Raw genomic sequence first — 6,000 nt, 5'->3', positions numbered from 1 at the left:
AAAGAAATCTGAAGTTTCCCCAATCTTTTCTGTCTTTAAACGAACAGTTGAAAAATATTTTAAACGGTCAATCATCTCTGTCTATTCTGATAATGGTGGCGAGTTTGTCTCTTTAAAACCTTTCTTTCAGGAACATGGCATAACACATTTCCTCACACCTCCATATACTCCGGAGCATAATGCTACTGCAGAAAGACGCCATAGACATATTGTTGAAACTGGTATGACCATGTTACACCTAGCCAATCTTCCTTTACATTTTTGGCCACATGCATTCCTTACAGCAGTTTATTTAATTAATCGTATGCCGACTCGTGTGATTAATAATGTCTCTCCATTCCAAAAGTTACATGGAACTGAACCCAATTATCTTAAACTGCGTGTTTTTGGAAGCTTATGCTATCCTTGGCTCCGTCCTTATAATTCCACAAAACTTCAATCCAAATCCTCACCTTGTGTATTTCTTGGTTACTCTACCAATCAAAATGCCTATAAATGTATGGATGTCAAAACCTCTCGAATTTATGTAACTCGCCATGTTCAATTTGTTGAAAATGTTTTTCCATTCCAAAATTTCGATACACAATCTGCTCGTCCCACTGAATCTACGTTAGACTCGTGGATTCCTCTTCATTTTGTTATGGGTGATTTACGATTTAGTCCCTGAGTATTGCCATTATTAACAAGTCAGTCCCTGTATTTTTAAAAACCTATTAAAACGTCCTTATATTTTATTTCCGTCAACGAAATAGTCCTTCCATCCTATTTTCTGTTAAAATTAGATAAAGGAGGAGAGAGAAAATTTTTAAAATCCAATTTTACCCTCAAATAAAACCATTTATTTAGTCTTTGTATATTGTAATTATTAACAAGTTCGTCCTTACATTTTCAAAAATCTATTAAAATATTTTTATCTTTTTTCATATCTATTAAAGCGTCCTTATTATTTTTTTCCATCAATAAAATAGTCCCTATCGTTTCTCACATCTATTAAAACATCCTTATCGTTTATTTAAGTCAACGAAATAGTCCTTCCTCATCGTTTCTTTCTGTCAACGAAATCGTCCCTCCCTATATTTTTAGAAATATATTAAAACGTCCTTATTGTTTCTTTTTGTCAACGAAATAGTCCCTATCTTTTCTCAGATCTATTAAAACATCCTTATTGTTTCTTTTTATCAACAAAATAGTCCCTATCTTTTCTTTCCTCTTCCTCCTCCTCCTCCTCCTCCTCCTCCGAAGAAGAAGAAGAAGAAGAAGAAGAAGAAGAAGAAGAAGAGAAAGAAGAAAAAGAAGAAGAAGGAGAAGAAGAAGAAGGAGAAGAAGAAGAAGAAGGAGAGAAAGAAGAAAAAGAAGAAAAATAAGAAGAAGAAGGAGAAGAATGAGAAGAAGAAGAAGAAGATAAAGAAGAAAAAGAAGAAAAAGAAGAAGAAGAAGGAGAAGAATGAGAAGAAGAAGAAGAAGATAAAGAAGAAAAAGAAGAAAAAGAAGAAGAAGAAGGAGAAGAATGAGAAGAAGAAGAAGAAGATAAAGAAGAAAAAGAAGAAAAAGAAGCAAAAGAAGAAAAAGAAGCAAAAGAAGAAAATGGAGAAGAAGCAAAAGAAGAAGGAGAAAAAACAGAAGAAGAAGAAGAAGGAGAAGAAGCAGAAGAAGAAGAAGCAAAAGGAAGAAGAATTGATGAAGAAGAAAAGGAAGGAGGAGGAGGAGAAAAATAATTGGGGGTAATTTAGTCTTTTACTATATTTTTAACGGCAAAAATAGACAGAAGGACTATTTCGTTGACGGAGAGAAAATATAAGGACGTTTTAATAGGTTTCTAAAAATACAGGGACTGACTTATTAATAATGGCAATACCCAGGGACTAAATCATAAATCACCCTTTTGTTATTCCGATCAGTTCTAATAATGCAGGAATGGGGTCTGTTCAACAATTGGCTTTTCCTTCGCCGACGGCAACCTTGGAGCATCATTCGCCACATCCGAATACTGAGAATTTGGAACCAGAATCCTCAGGTATGAAATCAGCCTCTGCTCATGCTCAGGACACTACTCCCTTGTCTGTCGTGTTGTGTAACATCCTCAAACCCATAGGTAGAGTAGTGCCATCGTTAGGCTATTTCATTCCTAGAGTAAGTGGCATTAGGGGAGGTGCTAGCTTAACTCTAATCTCCTAATAACTGAATCATAGAAAACTTAAATAAAGAAACGGACATATCCAGAAATAAAGCAGACAGTGTAATTAGCGAGTCGGGAACGAGTCACTTTCGGGAGGTGCTTAGGATTTCCCGACGTGCTTGCTTGAGGTGCTTGTTTATATTAGATCCATGAATGATGCAGGTGCATTTGTTAACCCAAATGGCATAACTAAAAACTCATAATGTCCATATCGTGTCCGGAATGCAGTCTTAGGCACATCTGCCCCTTTAACTCTCAACTGATGGTAACCCGATCTCAAATCTATTTTAGAGAAAATGCTGGCCCCTTTCAACTGATCAAACAAATCATCTATTTTGGGCAGTGGATATTTATTCTTTATAGTTACCTTATTCAACTGTCTGTAATCAATGCACAATCGAAGAGATCCATCTTTCTTTTTCACAAACAACACTGGTGCACCCCATGGTGAAACACTAGGTCGAATAAAGCCCTTATCTAGTAACTCTTGTAACTGTATTTTTCAAAGACTAGTAAGATGTCAAATATTAATTGATAATTTTTCATGTGTTTTTCATGTGCTACAGTTTGAAATATTAATGAAACAGATGAGACTCTGTTAACTTTTTGGTTTTAAAATCTCACATTTATTTGATAAAATTTACATGCATTACCTTAAAACTTGGTATTTACAGATAAAGGTAATTGTTTAGTTGTGATATATCTAAAAAGGTATAGTTTGTGACGTTCCTTGCACTGTCTACTCTTTGATAGGGTAAGGGGTGTTACAATTAGTGGTATTAGAGCTTAGGTGTAGGCGGTTCTAGGTCATAGTATGTATGTGTATATGCATAGTATATGTACATGCCAAAATGAGTTACAGCTATGATATGGTTCTGATGTAAATCTCTTCTTTTTGTGTTTAGGTCGTATATAAGATGTCATCTGACTCACAGAGAGCAATAGATGAGGAGGTAGAGAGTCATGCTCCCTCTGAGGCAGCTACACCTGCTACTACTCCTCCACCTGCTGCTGCTGGCGGACTAGGGCAGGATGCATTATTTCAGCAAATAGCTTAGTTGCTTAGGAGGGTTACACAAAATGTACCAGAGGTACCACCACCACCTGTAGCAGTCCAGGTTCCCCCACCTGTGGTAGCTAGGCCTTCAATAGAAAAACTCAGAAAGTATGGTGCAACAGATTTTAGAGGTAAAAAGGAAGAGGATCCTTTAGCTGCAGAATTCTGGTTAGAAAGTACAGAAAGGGTTTTACAGCAGCTACAGTGTTCACCAGTAGAGAGCTTGATGTGTGCAGTATCATTGCTAAAAGATGTAGCGTATCGATGGTGGACAACTTTAACACAGATGGTTCGACCAGAGCGCCAGACTTGGGAATTCTTTTTGTCATAGTTTAAGAAGAAGTATGTTGGGGCCTTATATATAGAGGAGAGAAGGAGGGAGTTCTTATACCTCAGACAGGGCAGGCTTACAGTAACTGAGTACGAGCGAGAATTTGTCAGACTTAGTAAGTATGCCACAGAGATAGTTCCTACAGAGGAAGAAAGATGTAAACGCTTTGAGCAGGGATTACATGCTGAGATCAGGATGTACCTCACAGCTATGCATATCAGGGAACTTTCAGTTTTAGTAGAGACGGCCCACAACCTGGAGCGAATAGTGCAAAACTCTATTGACTTAGCATTTCAATATAAAAAACTACATTCTGCCATATATTGCATAAACTTTTTAAGCAGTTTAGAGTTACAATTTGACTTCAGTTTCTTCATAAGAAATGTACATTTATGTCTTATCTTTCCAACAAGGTATGGTTCATGCAAATCTGATCATCCTAGCTTAAGTTATGAATTTTTCTTTACAAGCTGCTCAATAAGGTCTTAATCAGTCTAGTATTGGTACTTGTTTATAGTATCACAAAACTTATCAGATTCATGTATTTTCATACAAATTCAAGCTTAAGTGTCTTCTAAAAAGTTTTAGGTATACTTCGTAAGATTCATTTGGCACTGGTTTGAACAAATTTCACTGAGTATGTAATTAGTTATGGTATAATCAATAGACTCTGTTCCGGATGCACTCCCACTGTGTCCAGTTTAGTTTCACTTGCAATTTTCATCATTTTAACTACAGATTCAGAATTTTGTCAATTCATGAAAGTTTTAGATATTTGTCTTAGCTTTCATTTGGTATATCTTAGGCCTAATTGCAATATATACACAATAAGTTATGAAGTTAGTAACACAAGCTGTCCTGTTACAACCTATTCTGCCAGATTTACACTTTTAGCTCCCATGTTAAATTTCTTTACTCTTAAGCCTTTCAAACATCATGTTAACAGTCATATAACATATTTATACAATCAAAGCAACATTTCCAGCAAGTAAAATCAACCCCTAATTTCACTTATTCATGGCAGAATCAAAGGAAAACAGAAAATCATTAAAACACCAAACCTTTCTTGAATTCTTCTTTTCTTTTCCTCTTCTAATCTCTAGCTATCTCCTTTCCCTTTGATGTTCCTTCACCTATGCCAATTTATATCTTAGGGAAGGATTGAATAAATTGTAAATTAAAACTTTATAATTCACATTCATGCATGAAGAAATGAGATGATGCTATTTCCTACTCATTTCTAAGCTCACCTTTGATTTTCAAGCTTGGTGCATATGGAACCCTAAACTTTTCTTCTTCAATTCTTTCACTATATGGCTGTTCCTTTAGCTCTTGATCTTAGGATGAATTTTGGTTAAAGGAAGAAGTTGTTTTGGTAAGGTGTTGGCTTGGCTTTGGTGGGAGAAAGAAAAGCAAATTTTTTTCTTCTTTGAGGTTGGATGACCTACGGCAACATGGACAAAGGAAGAAGACAATCCCTTTTCTTTCTTTTGCATTGTCATTTCTTCTCTCCTTAGGTAGGTGACACATGGAAAGGAAATGAACCGTATCTTCCATCCATATTTAGATCAGTTTGTTGTAGTATTCATTGATGATATTCTAGTATACTCTAAAACGAGAGAAGACCATGATAGACATCTGAGGGTAGTATTGCAGACTCTGAGGGAAAAGCAACTTTATGCCAAGTTCAGTAAATGTGATTTTTGGCTCAATGAAATAGCATTTTTGGGACATGTTGTATCAGCAGAGGGAATCAGGGTAGATCCTCAGAAGATTAATGTTGTTCTGGAATGGAAGCCACCAAAGAATGTTGCAGAGGTCAGAAGTTTCTTGGGTCTAGCTGGATACTACAGACGGTTTGTGAAAGGGTTTTCACTTATAGCAGCTCCATTGACTAAATTACTACATAAGAATGTTAAGTATGTTTGGGATGATAGATGTCAGGCAAGCTTTGATAGATTGAAGACTATGCTTACTGAAGCACCTATACTTACACAACCTGTTTCTGGCAAGGAATTTGTGATATACAGTGATGCTTCTCACAATGGACTTGGATGTGTTTTGATGCAAGAAGGTAAAGTGATTGCCTATGCTTCCAGACAACTGAAGCCACATGAGAAGAACTATCCTACCCATGATCTAGAATTGGCGGCCATAGTTTTTGCACTAAAGATATGGAGACATTACTTATATGGTGAGAAATGTTACATCTATACAGATCATAAAAGCCTGAAATACTTGCCCACACAAAAGGAGCTAAACCTGAGACAGAGAAGATGGATGGAGTTACTGAAACATTGGAAAGAGTTTAGTAGGTTAAAGTAGAAATATGGAAAGTTAAAACATAAAAATTCAGATTTACTTTCCATGTGTCACCTACCTAAGGAGAGAAGAAATGACAATGCAAAAGAAAGAAAAGGGATTGTCTTCTTCCTT

This window comes from Manihot esculenta, chromosome 13 (assembly GCF_001659605.2).
Source record: "Manihot esculenta cultivar AM560-2 chromosome 13, M.esculenta_v8, whole genome shotgun sequence".
NCBI lineage: Eukaryota > Viridiplantae > Streptophyta > Magnoliopsida > Malpighiales > Euphorbiaceae > Manihot > Manihot esculenta.
Note: the sequence above shows the minus strand (reverse complement) of the source record.